Genomic DNA, 24554 nt, shown 5'->3' on the forward strand with positions numbered 1-24554 from the left:
ATGGGTTCAATCCCTGCTCAGGGAGGATCCCACACGCTCCAGAGCAGCTAAGCCCATTCGCCACAACTACTGAAGCCCCATGCCCTAGAACCTGTGCTCCGTAACAAAAGAAGCCACTGCAAAGAGAAGCCTGAACACTGCAACTAAAAAGTAGCCTCCACTTGCCACAACTAGAGAAAATCCAGTGCAGCAATGAAGACCCAGCATGGCCACAAAATTAAAAAAACAACAACAAAAAACTCATTTATGGTGTTGTTCCAACATGAATTTTATCTGGCAAGTACTATTGTTTCCATTCATGCAAGAATAGAATAAAAAAATATTTATGGTTCCCTGTACATTTTTAAAACATTGGTTAAGAACATCAGAGACCTGCTGCTTGCTAGCTGTGTGACTTCATAAAGTTATTTTACTTCTATGGGCCTTAGGTTCTTTGTCAATATGATGTGATTAATAATAGTGTCCTCCCTACAGGGTCATTTGAGGATTACATGAGACAAAGCATTCGAAGCAGCTCCACAATAAGCTCTTATTAAGCAGTAGCTACTATTATTATTACATAGTCTGGGCAAGGTGTGATAAACACAGCCACGCTGTAGCATTGTTTCAGTAAGAATCACAACTAAGAGCGTTTCCTGTTGGCTGGGTTGCAAGCACTGTCTAAGCAGGTTTTATATGTTTATTTATTTAGCTGTGCCAGGTCTTAGCTGCAGCATGCGAGATCTTGAGTTGTGGCATGTTGGATCTAGTTCCCTGACCAGGGAGAGAACCTGGGCCTCCTGCATTGGGAGCATTGAGTCGTTACTCACTGGACCACGAGGGAAGTCTTGAAGCAGGTGTTGAGTTTGTTTCTGTATGGATCTGAGGGCACTGGGTTTTACTATTATCATTTAGAACTTAACAGAGAATTGATGTCTTGGTTCTGGGTCCCTCCAAAGCAGAACTGAAGATAAAACTTTGCATGCAATTAGTTTACTTCAAGGTGATCTTAGGAAGCACAGAATGGAAGTGAGATGAGAAAGGAAAGAAAACAAATAAAGGATGTGTTAATGAACAGGTTACTGTGGTCAACTCTTGCTACGGACCCTATGACAAGCTCTAGGGAACACACCTCAGAATCCTCTCAGAGTACATCATGAGAAACGCTGGGCTGGAAGAAGCACAAGCTGGAATCAAGATTGCTGAGAGAAATATCGATCACCTCAGATATGCAGATGACACCACCTTTATGGCAGAAAGTGAAGAGGAACTAAAAAGCCTCTTGATGAAAGTGAAAGAGGAGAGTGAAAAAGTTGGCTTAAAGCTCAACATTCAGAAAACTAAGATCATGGTATCTGGTCCCATCACTTCATGGGAAATAGATGGGGAAACAGTACAAACAGTGTCAGACTGTTTTTTAGGGCTCCAAAATCACCGCATATGGTGATTGCAGCCATGATATTAAAAGACACTTACTCCCTGGAAGGAAAATTATGACCAACCTAGATAGCATATTAAAAAGTAGAGACATTACTTTGCCAACAAAGGTCCGTCTAGTCAAGGCTATGGTTTTTCCAGTGGTCATGCATGGATGTGAGAGTTGGACTATGAAGAAAGCTGAGCACCAAAGAATTGATGCTTTTGAACTGTGGTGCTGGAGAAGACTCTTTCGAGTCTCTTGGACTGCAAGGAGATCCAACCAGTCCATCCTAAAGGAGACCAGTCCTGGGTGTTCATTGGAAGGACTGATGTTGAAGCTGAAACTCCAATACTTTGGCCACCTCATGCGAAGAGTTGAGTCATTGGAAAAGACCCTGATGCTGGGAGGGATTGGGGGCAGGAGGAGAAGGGGACGACAGAGGATGAGATGGCTGGATGGTATCACTGACTCGATGGACGTGAGTTTGGGTGAATTCTGGGAGTTGGTGATGGACAGGGAGACCTGGCGTGCTGCAATTCATGGGTTGCAAAGAGTCGGACACGACTGAGCGACTGAACTGAGCTGAACTGAAGGAGAGGAAGCTTGAGTATTTATCCACCAACTTTACTCCATCATTGGTTAAGGGGCATTCTTGGTGTTGGCTCTCCAGCGCTTCCAACCCACTCTGTAAAGGTACAGTGCACTCTCCTGGTCTGGTTGTGAATGTCCAGGCAGACAGAAAGTCACTGGCCATATGGGAACTGTTTGCAGGTGACCTCTAGGCAGGCCAAAGGGATGTGAGAAAGGTAATAACATTAACCTCTAGAACTGGGTATTAGATGACATTGGGAAATAATGGTTAATTTACTCTTGGATGTGATAACGCTATGGTGGTTATATAGGAGACTGTCCTCTTTCTTAAGAGATGTCTGCTGAAATATTTATGAGTTAAGTGTCATGATGACTGCAGCTAATTTTCAAATGATTCAGCAAAAATAAATAAAGACACACACACACAACAAATACAGCAAAATGTTAACATTTATTGAATCTAGAGTCCAGGTTGGGGTATATAGATCTTCATTGTACTATTCTTCCTTTCAACTCTTCTGTATGTTTAACATTTTCTTTTTTCTCAATATTTATTTGTGTGTGTGCTCGTGGGCTTAGTTGCCCTGTGGCATGTGGGATCCTAGTTCCCCAACCAGGCATTGAACCCACATCCCCTGCAGTGGAAGGCAGAGTCTTAACCACTGGACCACCAGGGAAGTCCCTCAGAGTTTCATAACTGAAATGTTGAAGGAAAGTATTTTGCAGACTTTACTGAGTGTCCACTATATGCTGAGTACTCTAAGCCTTGGGGATGCCTGTCCCATCCAAACCAAGATGGGTTTCTTTGTTACGATTTAGTAAGACTTGGCTTTCAAGTCACTCAACTGCCACTGTGGAGAACTGTTTTAATAACTACAAATCAATGATGTCTATAAAATGAATGGTACCCCCTTAACTGCACAGCATTAGATGGGTACCCTGGATGATACAAAGAAGCTCCTGATCTTCTAGGCTCTTCCATTCTAGACGGGAAAGGTAACTATGGTCAGAAACCAGTTAGGGTGCTTTTTCAGATTAAAAAATGGTATCATGGCACCCCTTCTGGAGAGTCAAAGAAGTGATATAATTTGCCCAGGGCTATGTACATTGTCCCTGGAACATTCCTCTTTCTTTCCTAGGACTGACAAGCAAGAAGAAATCATTCAGCCCTTAGAAGTTAAGCTTAATAGTTAACCATTAAGCCTAAGTAGTTCAGCTGGTTGGACTATTAACAGAGTCCAGTATTCCATGTCCTCTGCAAGTAGCTCAGGCCCAGAGGGAGAAAAGACAGGCAACCTCGAATGTGGAAATTTCCAGGAGTAGAAACAACTCACTCCACATCAGACTTCCGTACTCCGGGCAGAGGAGGGTGTCCAAGATCGGGCAGCCATGGGGGTCTAAGCTAAGTGAGCTCCGAAAAGCACCTGGGGAGTCTCCGGCCACCTTTCCTTCATCAGGAATCTCATACTTAACAAGCTCCAGGGTGACTGACACCGCGGTTCAGGGGTCTCATTTTGAGAACCATGGCCTTTGAGACTAAGCATCGATGAGGGTGATGAAGGTGGGAGTGCCTTAGCTCAGGATAAGTGCCTAGTACAGTGCTTAGTGGAGAAGGCAATGGCACCCCACTCCAGTACTTTTGCCTGGAAAATCCCATGGACGGAGGAGCCTGGAAGGCTGCAGTCCATGGGGTTGCTAAGAGTCATGCACGACAGAGCGACTTCATTTTCACTTTTTACTTTCATGCATTGGAGAAAGAAATGGCAACCCACTCCAGTGTTCTTGCCTGGAGAATCCCAGGGACGGGGGAGCCTGGTGGGCTGCCGTCTATGGGGTCGCACAGAGTCGGACACGACTGAAGCAACTTAGCAGCAGCAGCAGCAGCAGCAGCAACAGTGCTTAGTGCTTGGTGGGTACTCAAGAAACAGTAGTGTGAATTCCCTGGTGGTCCTGTGGCTAAGACTCCATGCTCCCAGTGCAAGGGATGTGGGTTCAATCCCTGGTTGGGGAACTAAGATTCTACATGCCATACAGCGTGACCAAAAAGTAAAAAAAAAAAAAAAGTAGTGGGAAGGAGGTTCAAGAGGGAGGGGACATATGCGTACCTATGGCTAATTCGTGTTGATGCGTGGCAGAAACTGTCTCAATATTGTAAGTCATTATCCTCCAATTAAAAATTTTAAAAAAATTTTTTTAAAGGAAAAAAAGAAACAGTAGTTAAAGAAGGAAGGAGGGAAGGAAGAAAAGATGGGAGGAAGGAGCAAGGAAGGAGGGGAGGAGAAGGGGAAAAATGGGCAGGGTGCTCACTTGGAGATGAATTGAGTGCTCTGGCCCAGAAGAGAATGTGTACACAGGGCTGCCCTGGGGGAAACTGACCCTGCCGGGGCACAGACCTCTCAGTACTTCCTGTCATGTGGGGATGGAGAACAGGGAGGAAAACAACCAGGAGGGAAGATGAGATGCAGCGCAGCTGGGTGCTGACCATCCCATCCCCAAAGGCCTTCGAGCTGCATCCGCATCTGCTGTCACCAAGCTTGATGCAACAGAGGCAGCAGCTCAGCAAATGGCAGGAGGGTCACAGGTCAGCAGGGTCAGGCCAGGTCGCTGCGAATACCACTGAGGGCTTTAATGTAACAGAAAAATGAGAAATCTAGTCGTCACAGCCTTGCAATGATAGAGTGGTTCTTTGAGCCACTCAGGGACCCAACGTGGTGCTTTTTCATCCAGAATTCGACACAGTATTTACCAAACTGCTTAAAACGGGTCATGGAACTTCAGAATTTCCAGCTTCTAAACAGTGATTAGTGATCCTCTAACTTCTCATCCTTTATTACATTCCTTCACCACAGAGAATCTTAGACCTTAAATTAAGACCTGAAAGGCTGCCTGGGTTGCCACATTTAGCAAATAAAGATCCAAGACAGCTACTGCATTTGAATTTCAGGTAAGTAACAAATAATTTTTTAGTATAAGTATGTCTTGTGCAACTGCCATCTGTTAATTTATGACAAAGCCAATGTTTGGAATATGCTTACACTAAAAAAAAATCATGTGTATCTGAAATTCAGATTTAATTAGGTATTCTGTCTTTAATTGGGCAACTCGATTTCTGGCTAATCCTCCTGTTTTTTAATAGGTGAGGAAGTGAAGTTCAGAGACATAAAGCGACTTGTCCAAAGTGACACGGGGTTAGAATCCACTCAGGATTCCTCGCTGCCACAAGGTTCCTTTTCCCAGTGTCTTGCTTCAGAGTTTCTTTACACTGCTTCTTTGCTTTTTTGTTTTGTTTGGGGTGTTTTTTGGCTGTGTTGCGTGGCTTATGGGATCTTAATTTCCTGACCAGGGATGGAACCCCAGACTCAGCAGTGAAAGTGCAGAGTGGACCACTGGACCACCAGGGAATTCCCAACTTGGCTTCTTGACCCACTAGGGATGAGTTTTAGAGTGCTTGTTAAGTCCCTGAATTTTAGGCAAAAACGTGTGTGTGTGAAAGTGCATGTGGGTATTTTTCTGGGGAGATAGTCTCTGCTTTTATTTATTTATTTACCAAAATATCAACTTTATTACTGAAAAAGAATGTATTGGGAAATGTGGCTTGTATTTATAGGCAAATGGGTTTCCAGTAAGGAACCTCAGAGTCAGAAGAGATCTCCATCCCATGAGAGGTACTGCTGCACCTCTAAAGATAGTACTTCAGCAGATACCTCCTGCCAACACTGGCAGGGCTTCTCCTGTTATGCCTATTTAGAGACTAAGAGCAGTTAAGAGTGCATGATCTCTGCAGACAAGCAGTCTCTGCTCTTTCAATTAGCTTCTCAAGAGTCATGATTTTAATAAAATATTAAACTGTGCTCTTTCATAGGACTATGTTCTGCTTTCAAAATGCACAACATCTATGACTTTGGGCTGAAATTGCATTTCTGCTTGCCCTACGTCCCTTCAGCCCCTGCCCTCCCTTCATTCCCTGGCACAGCACTGGGTCCAAACATTCTAGGAGATGGGTAGATTACGTGTACAAGTATACAGAAAAAATATCCACTACATCTTCTTTTTTTGGCCATAGCATGCAAGATCTTAGTTTCTCAACCAACCCACACCCTCTGCAGTGGAAGCAGAGTCTTAGCCACTGGACCGCCAGGGAAGTCCTTCCACTACATCTTCTATGTGCCATGCAGTGGCACAGCCATCCCATCCTCCACAACCTACTTATATCAAAACCCCAAATTCCTCTTGTTGTTGTTATTTAGTCGCTAAGTTGTGTCTGACTCTTTGCGACCCCTTAGACTGTAGCTCCTCTATCCATGGGATTTCCCAGGCAAGAATACTGGAAGTGGGGTGCCATTTCCTTCTTCCAGGGGATCTTCCCCACCCAGGGATCAAACTCACGTCTCCTGCATTGGCAGGCAGATTCTTCACTTCTGAGCTACTAAAGAACCCCAATGCCTCTCATCTATCATGTATCCATAAAGAAAGCTAAGTGCCAAAGAACTGATGCTTTTGAACTGTGGTGTTGGAAAAGACTCTTGAGAGTCCCTTGGACAGCAAGGAGATTAAACCAGTCCATCCTAAAGAAAATCAGTCCTGAATATTCATTGGAAGAACTGATGCTGAAGCTGAAACTCCAATACTTTGGCCACCTGATGCGAAGAACTGACTCATTAGAAAAGACCCTGATGCTGGGAAAGATTGAAGGCAGGAGGAAAACAGGACGACAGAGGATGAGATGGTTGGATGGCATCATCCACTCAATGAACATGAGTTTGAGCAAGTTCTGGGAGTTGGTGATGGACAGGGAGGCCTGGTGTGCTGCAGTCCATGGGGTTGCAAAGAGTCAGACACGACTGAGCAACTGAACTAAACTGAACTGCATCTTGTATTTTCCTCCCTCCACTTCTTAGACTGGCAACCCAGAGCTGACGGTTCAGAACACCTTTCAGAGAACAGGTAGAAGGGAGCAGCGATGTGACCTTTGAGATTGACCACTAGAGGTCCCTTCTCATCCACAGTGATCCTGAAGTTAGACTTTGCCAGAGGTTGACAGAAAGAAAAGTGGAAGTGAAATTGCTCAGTTGTGTCTAACTCTTTGGGACCCTATGGACTGTAGCCCACCAGGCTCCTTTGTCCATGGGATTTTCCAGGCAAGAATACTGGAGTGGGTTGCCATTTTCTTCTCCAGGGGATCTTCCAGACCCAAGGATCGAACTTGGGTCTCCTGCATTTCAGGCAGGTTCTTTACCATCTGAGCCACCGGGGAGAGAAGAAATTTCCTTGGACTAGTGGGGCTGATCTCTGCCTGTTACAAGCATAATTGGGGTATTCTGTATCAAGCAGTGGGAAGAAGCCATGTGATCCAGCATGAGTGATGCAGAATAAAATGGTTTCCTAATAAGTTGGATAGTGTCTTCCAGTGTCAGGCTCGAAGGCAGAGTTTTAAGCAGAAACAGGGGCCTGGAGCTTCCTCTTCAACCAAAAGGGAAAAATGCAGGGCATTCCACCCCTCACCCACACCAGGCAAACATCCAATTTCCTTCTGAGTGTAGTCTGGCTCCAGGGACATATTTACTGGAAGTTAGGGATGCTTCTGCAAGAGACCCTCATTTGTACGGGCTCATTCTATAAAGGCCTTGACCTCAGTAGCTTTATAGTTGTAACTTTATATTCTTTTCCTTAAAGAAGGGCCCCAAGTATATAAACATTTGGGCTCCATAGGGCTTGGATCTAGTGCTGTCTGGCTCCCGGATACAGATTTCAGGGAGGAAGGAGGTGGGGCAGAGTTTCAAAGGGACGTTTCCCTAGAGACTAATGAGAGAGTGTTTCCTGTGGGATGAGGAAGAGGTTCATACACGTGCCAAAAACCAGATAGCCTCCTAATTTCCAAAGAATTGTAACTGTGGGGGCACCTGAAGTCAGGGAGCCCCCTCTTGCCTGCTCAGAGCTTTCCTTGATCTGTGGAAGTTCGCCAAATCTTTAGGTGAACTCACAGACCTGTAGCATCCTGTTGGCTGATTTCTGAATAAACAAATGCTCTTGCCAACCATTGTGTTAGATTTTGGAGAAAAAAACCCAACCAAGCAAAACTCCAGTTCCAGAATTTCTGTGAGTTGTGATGAGCCATGAACTTTACAAAGGATTAAATAATCAACAAGGGTTGAATGAACAATTCTGTTTGGGATGTACGGATTGGATTTGGTAATAAAAGGCAAAGCAATATCCACAACTTTAGAAGCAGATGAGTGCAAGGAGCTTTTTTTGTTTCTGAAAGAGATTGTTCTGGAAACCTGCAGCCAGCAATGTGCTGGAACTGCTAGTACCAACTACCAGAGCTGACACTGCGCTTTTCTTCTCAACTCTGCATTCAATGACTTCAACTTGGTAGCCTGAAACTGGCCCCACTGGGAGCAGTTACACCAGTGAAATTAACAACCATTACAAATCAGGGCTCTTCTCTCCAGGACTGGTGTTCTTTACCAGAACATCACTACCTGTACCCTATCCCTGAGGGCTTCCTAGGTGGCACAGTGGTTAAAGAATCTGCCTGCCAATGCCAAAGATGCAAGAGACATGGGTTTGATCCCTGAACTGGGAAGATCCCGTCGAGTAGGAAATGGAAACCCACTCCAGTATTCTTGCCTGGAAAATTCCATGGCCAGAGGAGCCTGTCAGGCTAGAGTCTAGGGGTTGCAAAAAGTTGGACACAGCCGAGTGACTGAGCATGCACCCTACCCTTAATCTCCTCTCCCCCTCCCCTGCCCCGCCCTACCCACTCACACATCACAGAAGCTACCTGCAGGCACAGCCGTCTGTGTAGATGTGTAGACACACAGAGGATCACATTCCAGGCAGGTTAGACGTCAGCGATCCCCCTTGCTCTGTTGTGCCGACATCTTTAGTGCTTTTCTACTAATTACTTCCTGATCCCAGACAGTGATCTCTCTCTCTCCCTCTCTTGAATTCATAATTGTTCTCTCCCTTACATCATGAGGCCCAACTATGAAAGTTCTGAGGCAATAATACAGTCAGGACAACAGATTTTCCCAAGCGGTCCCTAAGTGAGCAGTAAACATGACATCAATGACTGCATAGCATCATTCAAGCGAAAAGCATGTTAATATGTGGCCAGTGTTCTTTTGAGATGCTCAGTTTTCACCAACGGACAGCCTGCTCTTGTAGTGCATGGAGAAACTGAAGATGAGAAGCTTTATGTCAGATGGACAGACGCAGGCAGAGAAAACTCATGCGGCTTTCTCAGGCCAGCCAGACCCAAGAATGGATGTCACTTCTCAGCCTGAAGACCTTGAGCTACAAAATATTACATGGGAGACAGAGGGAAGCGGACTGACATTTTCCTGGCTGCTTTATATTAGGTATTCCTGTAATTAAATCATCATTATTCCAAATTTCTGGACAAAAAGAACAGAGACCTGGGGGGTTTAATCTATTCAAGAATACATAGCTAGTAGGTAGTAGAATATTTTGTTGATAATTTAAAAAATTTTATATCCAAGAATGTGTGTGTACATGCATATCGTAAATCCACTCCTCAAAGCAACTCTTTTCAGACTTTTGCTGTCTCTTTTGGTAGTGTTGCTGTCTTTAACCAACAGACTTATTAGTATAGAATAATGAAGACAGTGATTTTTTTATTTAATATTTTATATCTGTATAAAATATTTTTTATATTATTTGAATATAAAATACCTAGAACAGTGCATCATAGCATATCATACATTTTTGTCAAAAAATACCAGCATTTCTTTTTAAAAAATTATTTTCTATTATAGTTTATTACAAGACACTGAATATAGTTTCATGTGCTATAACAGTAGGATCTTATTGTTTATTTTATACACAGTAGCTTGCATCTGCCAATCCCAAACTCCTGATTTATCTCCCCACTTTCCCTTTGGTAACCATAAATTTGTTTTCTATGCCATGAGTCTGTTTCTGATTTGTAAATAAGTTCATTTGTATCATATGTTAGATTTCACATATAAGCGATGTCATGTATTTGTCTTTCTCTGACTTACTTCATTTAGTATGGTCATCTCTAGATCCATCCACATTGTTGCAAATGACATGATTTCATTCTTTTTTATGGCTGAGTAATATTCCACCCAACCATATATATACCACATCTTCTTTTTCCATCCATTCATGTTAATGGATGTTTAGGTTACTTCCATGTCTTGGCTGTTGTAAATAGTGCTGCTATAAAAAAAATGCTGTTGTAAAAAGTGCACGCAACTTTTTGAATTAGAGTTTTCTCCGGATATATGTCCAGAAGTGGAATTGCAGGATCGTATGTAACTCAATTTTTAACCTTTAGTTTTGGACTTCCCTGGTGGCTCAGAGGTTAAAGCGTCTGCCTGCAATGCGGGAGACCTGGGTTCGATCCCTGGGTCGGGAAGATACCCTGGAGAAGGAAATGGCAACCCACTCTGGTGTACTTGCCTGGAGAATCCCATGGACGGAGGAGCCTGGTGGGCTACAGTCCACTGGGTCGCAAAGAGTCGGACACAACCGAGCGACTTCACTTTCACTTTCATGTAACTCAGTGTTTAGTTTTTTAAAGATTTTTGTTTTAATGTGGACCATTTTTAAGGTCTTTAGTGAATTTGTCACAATACTGTTTCTGTTTTATGTTTTGGTTTTTTGGCCACTAGGCATGTGGGATCTTAGCCCTGACCAGGGATCTAACAGGCACCCCCTGCATTGGAAACATAGGCTCTTAACCACTGGACCACCAAGGAAGTCCCTCAATTTTCAGTTTTTTAAGGAACCTTCATACTGCTTTCCATAGCAGCTGCACCAATTTACATTCCCACCAACAATGCATGTATACCATCATTTCTTGATTTATTAATTGACCTCCTGTTGTGAGAGAGAAGGATTTAGTGCACTTAACATTTCCTTTTCATCTCCCCAGTTGCTTCCTGCTAAAGTTTCTTTTTAGGAGTGCAAGTTTTTATTCGTTTATTTTTAAATTTATTTTTAATTGGAGGATAATTGCTTTACAATGTTGTGCTGGTTTCTGCCATATAGCAACATGTATCAGCCCATAAGTACATGTATATCGCTTCCCTCTTGGCCCTCCCTCACCCCTCATCTCACTCCTCTAGGTCATCACAGAGCACCGGGCAGAGTTCCCTGTGTTATATAGCAACCCGCTAAGGTTTTATCAATATTTATAACTCCTCAGCTGATCATCTTTGTAATTAAGTAATGTGTGTACTCCTTCTTCATTTTTTGTTCCATAACTATGGATCATATCTTTGGACTCCATCATGAGAGTCTTGATCTCAAAGATCTGCCTGACTTGAAGACCCAAACACTTTGCAATCCACACTGAGCCTCCCACACTGACTCCTTCTGGACCAGTGAAAGTGTCTCTGCCTGTTTGGGGGAATATATTTTAAAATAATTGGCACTGGGAATGTATTTTTATCTACAGGCATTCTTGAACCAGTGTATACCCGGATAGAACAGTCTGAAGATAGTGGAGTAAGTTTATCAAAGTAAAGTTGCTTAGTTCAGAAGCATTCCAAAAAATGTGCACAATCCGGAATTTTGATGGCAGGTTATAAAACTTCTGAAACTTTCCTGTTCCTTAAGGTGAATTCCTGCTTTTCCCACAAGGCAGGACTTGCATTTTACAATAGGGATACTTTGAGCCTAAGAAACTGGTGGGCATCTTGGAGTCTCCACTGCTCTCCTTGGCACAAAATGCTCCAGAAACACCCTATACACATGCCCTGAGGCAAGTTATTTCTTGGTATGCCATGAAAAGGAGAGTGGGAGCTAAGCATAGCCCTGGCATAAGCCTGGGTGTGGGTTTCACTAGAGAAGGTCATTGATACCGCAGAGCAGAGGCCGTGAAAGGAAAACAGACATGGCCTTTGTTTCCCAGGGGCCTCTGTTTGGCATTGACCCACACAACACAAACACTGTCCACGTTGGTGCTTGATACGGGGTTTTTGTTTGTGTCTTTTCCCTGCCTATTTTCAGAAGACAGATTTGCTTTTATCTGTACTTCCTTGTCCCCGGCAGCTCCCACTCCCTGTTCTTAAAGGTCTTTGCTGGCTCTGCATATCTGAGTCAGACGGACACTTGACCTACAGATCGTAAACCTGTCAGGCTTTGGACTCAGGCAGCACCCATGGCAGACGGCAGGAGTGCTCAGGGTCCAACAGTCTCCCGCTCGTTCAGTGACCTGAAGAGAAGCCCAAGCATTAGTCCTTGCCCTGGGCTTCCCTGGTGGTCCAGTGGATAAGAATCAGCCTGCCAAAGCAAAGGACATGGGTTTGATTCCTGGCCCGGAAAGATCCCACATGCCACACAGAGCAACTGAGCCTGTGTGCCACAACTACTGAAGCCCGTGTGCCGAGAGCCTGTGCTCCTCAACAAGAGAACCACAGCAATGAGAAGCCGGTGCACTGCAGCTAAAGAATAGTCCCCACTCTCCACAACCTGAGAAAGCTTGTGGGCAGCAAGGAAGACTCAGCACAGCCAAAAATAAATAAAGCAGTGTGTACATGTCAAAAGGAAAAGAAATGAATGAGAAGACACAATTTGAAAAGAAAGTCTAGTTCCTGTCCTAACCTGGCTCTGCTTCTGCAGTTCAACAGGTACATCAAGCTCGCTATAAATTACCCCCATAATCTAGACACAGCCAGTCAAGACACAGCCATCCTAGGTCCTCACCTGTTACCACCGGGAACCTGGCAACGTTTGCTAAAGCTTTTTGCCCTGTACTTAAGAGACGTTGTGCAATTCAGTGCTATGACCTGAACTGCGGCTCAGGTCATAGCAGGACTAAATGTGAATTGTACATGTTTAGGATCTGGACATGAACATACAAGTCACATTATCAGTTAGGAGTAACAGGAAAAAGTAGGCATGACTCCAACAAAAAGGCAAATTTATTTCTCTTCCATACATACAAAATCCAAAGATAGTCATCCCAGGATTGGTGTGGACTCTCAGAGTGTCCTTCTTTCATGTTTCATCGTTCATGAATTCTACTCTCAAGGTGACCTCATGGTTCAGTTTGGCTGCTGGAGTTTCAGTCATTACATGCATGTTCTAGCCAACACAAAAGCCTATAGAAGGGTACACTGCTTTCCCATAGGGCTGCTTCCTCAAAATTGCTCACACCAACTCTTTACTTTGCTTGTACCAACTACTGCTTATACTTCATTGACCAGAAGAGTCACATGACCACATCTAACTGCAGGAAAACAGATCACTGTTGTCCTTACTCCAGGTAGCCATGTGCCCAGTTAATAAATAGGAATTTTGTTACTAAGGACAAAGAGGGAAATAGATATTGGAGGGCAAACAACAGTCTCTCATACCTGGTAGAGCAGATCAAGAAAAGACTCACTACCCTAATTCAAACCTCTTTTGGTCTCCATGAAGTGAAGTGTTAGTCCCTCAGCATCCAACTCTTTTGTGACCCCATGGACCGTAGCCCATCAGGCTCCTTTGTCCATGGGATTCTCCAGTATTCTCTTGCCTGGAGAATCCCATGGACAGAGGAGCCTGATGGGCTACAGTTCATGAGGCCACAAAGAATTGGACCTGACTGAAGCCACTTAGCACTCACGTATGCACACATGACACGTGGAATCTTTAGTTCCCCGACCAGGGACTGAACCTGTGCCCCCCAGAAGTGGAAGCTCAAAGTCCCGTGGACCACCAGACCACCAGGGAAGTCCCCTGACACATTTCTTACAAAGCGATTAGGGCAGAAGGGATGGATGTCACTTCTGAGATTAGGTTACAAAAATACTCTGGCTTCTGTCTTGTTGGCCTTCTCTCAGCCACCTTGTTGTGAGATGCCCTGTGGAGGGGAGGGGGCAGGTTGTGGCAGGGAACACGTGGCAGTGAATGAACTGCCATCTCCACTCCACAGCCAGGGATGACTGAGTCCTGCCAACAGCCACCCAAGTGAGCTTAGAAATGGATACTTCCCCAGTCAAGCCTTGAGACTACTACTCCAGTGAAAAACTTGACCACTACCTCATGAGCAATCCTGAGTCAGAGTCGCCCAGCTAACCTGCTCCCAAGTTCTTGCCCCACAGCAACTATGAGATCATAAATGCTTATTGTTTTAAACTGCTAAGCTTTGGAGTGATTTGTTATGTGGCAATAAATAATTCATACAGCTTGTTTGGATCTTCTTAAGAAATTCTGCTGGTTTATTCTTAACTTTTAAAACTTGTTGCTATATGCATCTTGAAGTGGCAGGTTCAGGCCTTGCAAGAATGTGAACACAGAGCTGAGATAATCCACTTGAAAACAGAGAAATATCTCTGCAGGCATTATGAGCGTCGTCGGGAAGAAATACTATAAATCCCTTCCTTTATTTTAAAAAAATGTGTGGGAGGGCCTTCCTTCAACAGACAACATGCCTCCATTTAGAAAAGCAGAATCTTGTTCCTCCTCACTAAGAAGACATTCACTCAATGGTGTGACCTGCTCATATTTGCAATCTTCACTCTTCCCTTTATCCCTGATTCAGGGTCAGGGTGCATGTTGTCTGCTGATTGTTCTCTGGGAATGAAGCAGAAGATTGGCCTTCAAGTGCAACCGTTTGTTCCTACCGTCACACCTTTCTTTGCTAAACATGCGGCCAGGTTTCCATCAGTACCGACTCCACCGTGTATTTTCTCACAAGATAAGTATTATAGATGAAAAATTTCTTTTCCCATAGCATGCATCTGGAGTGATAAATAGAATTAAATGTCATGGAGCATTTCCCCCTCATATATGTAGCAAATATACGTCAAAGGTTGATTTGTACATAGCACACCAGCCGTTTCCCTTCCTTTGTGATGGGAAATAGCTTCCAGGATGCACAGATGACAGTAATTGTTCTTTCACATCATATGCTGTTGAGTTTTTGCAACAGCCTAGACTGTATTTTGGAGAAGGCAATGGCACCCCACTCCAGTACTCTTGCCTGGAAAATCCCATGGACGGAGGAGCCTGGTAGGCTGCAGTCCATGAGGTCGCTAAGAGTCGGACACGATTGAATGACTTCACTTTGACTTTTCAGTTTCATGCATTGGAGAAGGAAATGGCAACCCACTCCAGTGTTCTTGCCTGGAGAATCCCAGGGATGGGGGAGCCTGGTGGGCTGCCGTCTATGGGGTCGCACAGAGTCAGACACGACTGAAGTGACTTAGCAGCAGCAGAAGCAGCAACAGACTATATTTTCTTGGGCTCCCAAACCACTGCAGGTAATGACTGCAGCCATGAAATTAAAAGATGTTTGCTCCTTGGAAGAAAAGCTATGACAAACCTAGACAGAGTATTAAGAAGCAGAGACATCACTTTGCCAACAAAGATCTGTATAGTCAAGGCTGTGGTCTTTCCAGTAGTCGTGTAAGGATGTGAGAGTTGGACCATAAAGAAGGCTGAGCACCAAAGAATTGATACTTCTGAACTACGGTGCTGGAGAAGACTCTTGAGAATCCCTTGGACAGCAAGGAGATCAAACCAGTCCATCCTGAAGGAAATCAACCCTGAATATTCATTGGAAGCACTGTTGCTGAAGCTGTAGCTCCAATTCTTTGGCCGCCTGATGCAAAGAGCTGACTCATCGGAAAAGACTCTGATGCTGGGGAAAATTGAAAGCAAAGGAGAAGGGGGAGGCAGAGGATGAGATGGTTGGATATTAATGGCATCATAGACTCAGTGGACATGAGTTTAAGCAAACTCCAGGAGATGATGAAGGACAGAGCAGCCTGGCGTGCTACAGTCTGTGGGGCTGAAAAAAGTCAGACACAACTTAGCAGTTGAACACAACAAAGACACAATAAAGGACTTTTGTTTACTTTCTCTTCAAGCATGAAATGTATCATTAGCTTCAGGTTTGGATTCCTATCTAGTTGGCAATAGAATGATTTATAGCCTTGTTTGGCTAAAGAAAGGTAGATTTCATTGCTATAGAAACAATGTTGCCATAGTTCTGATATTTTCTGTCTGCCTTTAGAAGCAAAATTCTTCCATTTGAAAAGTTCTTCTTCTAGAAAAGAAGTATTATTTCTTTACTAGAGAGGTCACATTTGTTTGAAAATGACAATAAAAAAATAAAGGGTGGCTTTATGCTCAGATATGAACAAGTTCATAAACAATACACTGAGAATAGAGATAAGTAACTTGCTAGCCCAGAAATAACCAATTTCATACACTCATCATCCTTTTCTACTATATACACTGTTATCTTTGGCTTACTTGTGCAAATTAACCGTATTTTCAGATGCTTATTCTATAATATACAGAGTCATAGCCTATATTTTCATGAGAGTCCTGTGCACTATTTGACTTTTAAATTCTATTCTGATTCATGGTATCACATTACTATATTAATGATTAAAAAAAACTTCAATAATAGGTTTATTGATATATAATTCACATAAAATTTGCCCTTTTAAAGTATGCAATTCAGGGACTTCCCTGGTGGCCAGTGGCTAAGACTCCACGCTCCCAGTGCTGGGGGCCCAGGTTCAATCCCAGGTCAGGAAACTAGATCCCACATGCTGCCACTAAGAGTTTGCATGCTGCAACTAAGATTCGGCATAGCCAAATAAATAAACATTTTAAAACAGTGTGCAATTCAGTGGTTTTCAGAATATTCACCGAGTTGTACAACCATCACTATCTAATTTTAGGGTATTTTTGTCACTCCAAAAGAAACCCTGTGTGCCTTAGCAGTCACTCACTATTTCCCCCTTCCTCCAGCCCCTGAAAACCACTCATCTACTTTCTGTCTCTATGGATTTGCTTATTCAGGACATTTCCTATAAATGTAATCACTCAGTACGTGGTCTTTCATGTCTGACGTCTTTTACTTTGTATGATGGTTTCAAGATTCATCCATGTTGCAGCATGTATCATTACTTCCTTTCTTTTCATGGTTAAGTATTATTCCTCTGTGTGGATTTACCACATATTGTTTATTCATTCATCAGTTCATGCACGATTAGGTTGTTTCCACTTTTTAGCTATTGTGATTAGAGCTTCTGTGAATATTGATATACAAGTTTTTGTGTGGAAGTATGTTTTCATTTCTCTTGAGCATATACCGAAGAGGGGAATTGCTGGTCATGTTTAACATTGTTTAACATTTTGAGGAGCTTTCAAAGTGACTGCATCATTTCACAATCCCACCAGCCAGTACGAGGATTGCCATTTTTCTACTTATTAGTCATCATTTATCACTGTCTATTTTTTCTCTTTTAGCCATCCTGGTAGGTAGAAAGTGGCATCTCATTGTGGGTGTTTGGTAACAGTTTTATTGGCTTATAATTCACCTGCCTATAATTCACCCATTTAAAGTGCACAATTCAGTGGGTTTTAGTACATTCACAGTTGCGTAACCATCACCATAATCAGCTTTGAAACATTTTTGTCATCCTTCAAAGAAACTCTGTACCTTTTAGCAATTTCACTGTGGTTTTCATTTGCATTTTTCTAATGAGTAATAATGTGGAACATCTTTTCATCTTATTGGCCATTCGTACATCTTCTTTGGAAAAATAGCTATCCAAGTCTTTTTTTTTTTTTTCCGGGCTCGCGCGCAGCGGTCGCAAGGCGAACGAGCACGTAGAGCGGGCGTTCACCCCCACGCGCGTAGCTCCTCCCCGCGTCCCCGCTCTCCAAGTCTTTTGCCAATTTTTCAGTGAGTTATTTTTCTCTTTATTGTTGAGTTGTTAGATTATATATCCTAAACACAAATCCCTTATCAGATAAATGATTTGCAAATATTTTGTGGGTTGTCTTTTCACTTACATTTATTTACTAATTTTTCTTTTTCCTGCTTCTTTTCTGATACCTGAGAACAGAACCAGTAGACCAGAAGCCGCCAGTACCAAAGACGTGATGCTGAGGGGACCAGAGTCTTACCCCTTTCCTTCTACTCCAAACACTACGGGAACAAGGACTGCAAGTGCCATCTCTGCCAAGACATACATGGAGGGTGCCTTTTCACTTTCTTGGTAGTGTTCTTTAAAGCACAAAATTTAAAAATTTTGCTGAAGTCTGATTTACTTATTTTTTTCTTGCATCATTTGTGCTTCTGGTGTCATATCTAAGACAGAAAGATTACTCCTATGCTTTCCTCTAAGAGTGTCACTGTTTTGGGTCTTATATTTAGGCCTGTTACACGTTGTGAGTTAATTTTTTGCATACTAGGGTGTGAGATCAGAGTCCAAATTCATTCATTTATATATGGATATCCAGTTGTCTGAGCACCATTTGTTGAAAAGACTATTTTTTCTCCATCAAACAGTCTTGGCACCCTTGCTGAAAATCAGTTAGCCAAAAATGAGAAGGTTTATTTCTGGACACTCAGTTCTAGTCCATTGAGCTCTGTGTCTATCTGTATGCCATTACCACACTATTTTCATTAGTGTAGTTTTTGACTAGGTTTTGAAATTAGGAAGCATGATTCCTCCAGCTTTGTTCTTCTTTTTCAAGATTGTTTTGGCTATTCTAAGTCCCTTGTATTTCCATATGAATGTTAAGATCGCCTCACCAGTTTCTGCAAAAACGGATGCTGATTTTTTGATAGGAATTTCATTGGATCTGTAAGGCAATTCAGAGTAATGCCGTCTTGACAATATTAAACGTTTTGATTCGTGAGTATGATGTCTTGCCAATCATTTAGATCATCTTTAATTTCTTTCAGTATTTTGTAGTTTTGGTGTACAATTCTTGCGCTTCTTTTGTTAAATCAGTTACTAACTGTTTTAATTCTTTGATGCCATGGAAATGGAAACTGTTTCCTTATTTTCATTTCCTTTTCCTTGGAATCAGTCTAAAATCTCTGTTTTTTGCTGCAGCTTTTAAGCCGTTTCTGGTTCCCAGTCTTCTTTCCTATTTCAGCCCCCAAGCAGTGCCAGTGTTTCTGTCGGAAGCAGAAGCAGTCAGAAGCAGCGCTGCCTCATTTTGAACTTGGGATTGGCTGAAAGCCGTCTAGCTTAGCACTGCTTCTCCAGCCCTGTTATAATAATCCATGATGTGTTATACGAAACAGGGCAGAACAATCAAGTGCTCTAAGAACAAGCTCTGGAGTTAAACCACCCAGACTCCAATCCACCCACTTCCACCATTTACTACATAGTGACTTTGGAGGAGTTATATAATCTCTGTGTCTCAGTTTTATCTTCTGTAAAGAAAAGGGGATAATAATATTATTTCAGAAAGCAATGAAGATTAAATTAATATATGTAAAAACTCCGAACAATACTAGGAAGAAGTAAGTTCTGTAGTATTTGCTTTTATTGTTGTTGTTATTATTTTATTTATCCATTTATTTATCCATTTATTTTAAATCTGAGACTCAAACCCAAGCATTGATGAATGATAATATAAGGTAGGAAAGCCATAACTGGCAACTTACCTGCTAAGGTCAGGCCATGTCCTGTAGAAAGAATGGCCCAGGCCAAACACTGTTATTGCCATCAGCCTCCTGGCAGGAGAGGATCAGGATCAGAGCAATGCTTTACTACAGTGATCTTCAAAAGGGCAAGTGTGCTCTGTCCTGGGGGTGCAATAGATGCTGCCCTGGGGTACAGAAAAAAATACTACAATTTTTTTTTAACCAAACTTTACTGAGATCTAACATATGGACTAATGCTGGTAGCCAGATGCTGTTAGCTAACTTCTCTGTACACGAGTTGTATCTTAATGATAAGAGAAATCTGAGTGGAATTTGTGTACTCCAGTTTATCACTGTTAACACCATTTTCATAAAAACAGAAACAGGGACTTCCTCGGTGGTCCAGTAGTTAAGAATCTGCCTTCAATGCAGGGGATGTGGGTTTGGTCCTTGGTTTGGGAACTAAGATCCCACATGCTTCGAAATATAACTAAGACCTGACTCAGCCAAATAAATGAACATTTAAAAAATGTTTTAAAAAACCCCAAGCCCCCCAGTTTTTAAGTGATAGAGTCCTTATAATATTGTGTAAAGAGATGGGGAGCAACAGTAAAAATCAACTGTATCAAATAGGTTTGGGACTTCACTCGTGGTCCGGTGGTTGGGAATCTGCCTTCAAATACAGGGGACGTGGGCTTGATCCCTGATCCAGGCAATGAGATCCCACATGCCACGGGTCTACTGAGCCCATGCTAAGACCTGACACTGCCAAATAAAAGAAACAAAAAAACAAACAAAAACAAACAAAAAAATAGATTCACCAGTCATTTGAGGGTGAAAGTGAAAGTGTTAGTTATTCAGTCGTGACTGACTCTCTGCTACCCTGCGGACTGTAGCCCTCGAGGCCCCTCTGTCCATGGAATTCTCCAGGCAAGGATACTGGAGTGGATAGCCATTCCCTTCTCCAGGGGAATCTTCCCAGCTCAGGGATCAAATTCGGGTCTCTTGCACTGTGGGCAGATTCTTTATTGTCTGAGCCACAAAAGACTGTGCTACCTAGCAGCTATTAAAATAATAAATACATTTATTTAACCAGTACCTTTAAAGATAAGAGTTGTAAGAGTTGGACTGTGAAGAAGGCTGAGCGCCGAAGAATTGATGCTTTTGAACTGTGATGCTGGAGAAGACTCTTGAGAGTCTCTTGGACTGCAAGGAGATCCAACCAGTCCATTCTGAAGGAGATCAGCCCTGGGATTTCTTTGGAAGGAATGATGCTAAAGCTGAAACTCCAGTACTTTGGCCACCTCATGCGAAGAGTTGACTCATTGGAAAAGACTCTGATGCTGGGAGGGATTGGGGGCAGGAGAAGGGAACAACAGAGGACGAGATGGCTGGATGGCATCACCGACTCGATGGACATGAGTCTGAGTGAACTCCAGGAGTTGGTGATGGACAGGGAGGCCTGGCGTGCTGTGATTTATGGGGTCGCAAAGAGTCGGACACGACTGAGCGACTGAACTGAACTGAACTGAACTTAAAGATAAGATGGTGTTAACAATAAATGTTACTGCTTTTTCAAAGACACACTTTTTATTGAGAGAGCATTTTATTTAAAATGCCTGGAAATGTTTCCATTTTTATTTTATTCCTGAAATTAATACAACTGTATCATAGCCTATGAAAAATTTAATTCATATGCTTAAAAAATTGGAAACAGAATCTTCTAACCTATTAGTATTCCAGACATAAACTTATAATACCTTGCCCTTTAAAAAAAAAATACTTTATTTGACTGCACCAAGTCTTAATTGTGGCATGCAAATTCTTAGTTGAGGTATATGGGATCTAGTTCCCTGACCAGGGATTGAACCTGGGGCCCCTGCATTGCGAGTGTGGAGTCTTAGCCACTGGATCATCAGGGAAGTCCCCAGACGTGACATTTTAAATGAAAAGGAACAGATCCAGGAAAATGAGGGAATGAAAAGATAGAAGCAAAAATTTTGATGAGTAATAGAAAGTAGAAAGAAAGGAAGCTCTGAGATGTCAGTGACTAAACTTGGAGGAAGAAAAAGTTCTTGGGGGTGAAATAATGGGTTTCACTTTAAATACGTTGAGCTTGAGTGCCTTTTGGAACATGAACTAAAGGATCTAAGGAGCAGTTGAGAAAAGACAGTGACTAAAAATGACTTTTTAGAGAAGTTTTACAGTCCATATGTTTTACAATTCTGACATATATTGCTGTAAAGATAATATGCATTCATGGGAACCAACAGATTTGACTTCTTAAAATATGAATACCCTTTAAGACACATACAGCTCTTTTTTTTCCTTCAGAACTTCCCACTATAGCAAAAGATGGGTGAGAGAGAGGATTAACGTGGAAACACTGCTTTGGGAAACTTTGGTTCCAAACCCACTCTACCATATAGCAGTGAGGCAACTCTGGGGATTCATTTAACTTTTCTAAGGCTTGGTCTAATCTTTACTGAGTGATGGTCAAATCATATTTGCCTGTAGAGTTATTGTGGGAGAAGGCAATGGCATCCCACTCCAGCCTGGAAAATCCCATGGACGGAGGAGCCTGGTAGGCTGCAGTCCATGGGGTCGCTGAGGGTCGGACACGACTGAGCGACTTCACTTTCACTTTTCACTTTCCTGCATTGGAGAAGGGAATGGCAACCCACTCCAGTGTTCTTGTGTGGAGAATCCCAGGGATGGGGGAGCCTGGTGGGCTGCCGTCTATGGGGTTGCACAGAGTCGGACACGACTGAAGCGACACAGCAGCAGCAGCAGCAGCATAGTTATTGTGAGTACTGAATGAGCTAATGTGTAATAAAGTTCTTATGTCATTGCTTTGTACAGTTCTGAAGCATTAAGGTTAAATAAAAACTAGTTCTAAATATTGCTTGGTCCCTGAAGTTCTTGGAAAACAAACGGACTACTGTGATATCTTTTATCTCAGTCTACTATATCATTATCTACACATTCACATGCTTGTAAAACCTGGGCCTTGTGGTATGTCTGTTCCTAAATAAATATTATTTTCTTCCCTTCAACTTTGCTGTAAACAGTGGCACCCATGTAGCATATGGTGGATATTTTTTAATGTTATTACTTAATATGCTTAAGTGTGTACACATACTCGAAGACACACACCTAAAGGTCACTCACAAAGTTTTTGGTATTTGAGACTTGAACTGAAAAAGAACATTACAAGTCCCATAGTTGGATTATACTTATAACAATAATTAGTATGCTTATGTTCTGAACTCAATATTTGTGTCCTCCCCAAAATTCATATGTTGTCATTTTAATCCCCCATATGATGATATTAGAAGGTGGGGCCTTTGGGAGGTGATTAGGTCAGGAGAGTGGAGCCCTCATGAATGGAATTAATGCTCATATAAAAGAGACTCCAGGAAAAAAAAAGAGAGCGACTACAGGGGACTGGTGGTCCATTGGCTAGGACTCTGCTCCCAATGCAGGGGTCTTGGGTTAGATTCCTAGTCAGAGAACTGGATCCTGCATGACAAAACTAAGACCCGTGAGTGCTAAGTAGCTTTAGTAGTGTTCCACTCTTTTCGACCCTATGAACTAGCCCGCAAGGCTCCCCTGTCCTTGGCATTCTCCAAGCAAGAATACTGGAGTGTGTTGCCATTTCCTTCTCTAAGGGATCTTCCTGACCCAGGTACCAAACCCACAACTCTTATGTCTCCTGCATTGACAGACAGGTTCTTTACAACTAGCTCCACCTGGGAAGCCCAACGAAGACTCAGCATAACCAAATAAATTTTAAAAATAAAAGAGATTTCAGAGAGCTCTCTTGCCCCTTTGGCCATGTGAGGACACAGAGAGATGACCATCTATGAACCAGAACGTGAGATCTCATCAAACATTAAATCTGCTGGTGCCTTGACCTTGGACTTTGTAGCCTCCAGAACTATGAGAAACAAATTTCTGATGTTTATGAGCTACCCAGTCTATGACAATTTGTTGTGGAAGCCTGAACCTAAGACATCTTACATCTACATAGACTTTTGCAGTTATAGAAATTGTATACATTAATAAGAGACAAGAGAAATCTACTATATAAATACATTTAGTGTCCCTGAGGTAGTACATGCATGCTCAGTCACTCAGTCATGTACAATTCTTTGTGACCCCATGGACTGGACCCCAACAGGCGTCTTTGTTGGTGGGATTTCCCAGGCAAGAATACTGGAGTGGGTTGCCATTTTCTTCTCCAGGGGTTCTTCCTGACCCAGGGAATGAAGCCAAGTCTCCTGCATTGGCTGGCATGTTCTTGACCACTGAGCCACCCGGGAAGCCCATAAATCCCTGAAGTAGAGAGCCCAGAAAGTGGAGAATAAAGTGTTCAAAGGAAAAAAAGTATACTTTGCTGAAATGAAGAGCAGAATCTACAAATTTAAAGGATACACTCTGTTGTAGGAAAAATTAGCACAGATGCACAGAAACGTAACATCAGATCAGATCAGATCAGATCAGTCGCTCAGTCGTGTCCGACTCTTTGAGACCCCATGAATCGCAGCACGCCAGGCCTCCCTGTCCATCACCAACTCCTGGAGTTCACTCAGACTCATGTCCATCAAGTCGGTGATGCCATCCAGCCATCTCATCCTCTGTCGTCCCCTTCTCCTCTTGCCCCCAATCCCTCCCAGCATCAGAGTCTTTTCCAATGAGTCAACTCTTCACATGAGGTGGCCAAAGTACTGGAGTTTCAGCTTTAGCATCATTCCTTCCAAAGAAATCCCAGGGCTGATCTCCTTCAGAATGGACTGGTTGGATCTCCTTGCAGTCCAAGGGACTCTCAAGAGTCTTCTCCAACACCACAGTTCAAAAGCATCAACTCTTCAGTGCTCAGCCTTCTTCACAGTCTAACTCTCACATCCATACATGACCACAGGAAAAACCATAGCCTTGACTAGACGGACCTTTGTTGGTAAAGTAATGTCTCTGCTTTTGAATATTCTATCTAGATTGGTCATAACTTTCCTTCCAAGGAGTAAGCGTCTTTTAATTTCATGGCTGCAGTCACCGTCTGCAGTGATTTTGGAGCCCAGAAAAATAAAGTCTGACACTGTTTCCCCATCTATTTCCCATGAAGTGATGGGACCGCATGTTGTAATCTTTGTTTTCTGAATGTTGAGCTTTAAG

The 24554-nt window shown here is 42.8% G+C and overlaps 1 protein-coding gene and 1 non-coding gene across 4 annotated transcripts in view; both read right to left on the bottom strand.

Annotated features, from left to right (window-relative positions):
• The window catches only part of TMIGD1 (transmembrane and immunoglobulin domain containing 1), a 66818-nt gene that overhangs the window by 19764 nt on the left and 22500 nt on the right, over positions 1 to 24554 (bottom strand). The gene's annotated exons all lie outside the window — the stretch shown is intronic.
• LOC133233120 (small nucleolar RNA SNORA57) lies at positions 17818 to 17975 on the bottom strand. Its single transcript, XR_009731597.1, has one exon. It is a non-coding gene; the product is annotated as a small nucleolar RNA SNORA57 (small nucleolar RNA).

This window comes from Bos javanicus, chromosome 19, assembly GCF_032452875.1.
Source record: "Bos javanicus breed banteng chromosome 19, ARS-OSU_banteng_1.0, whole genome shotgun sequence".
Taxonomy (NCBI): domain Eukaryota; kingdom Metazoa; phylum Chordata; class Mammalia; order Artiodactyla; family Bovidae; genus Bos; species Bos javanicus.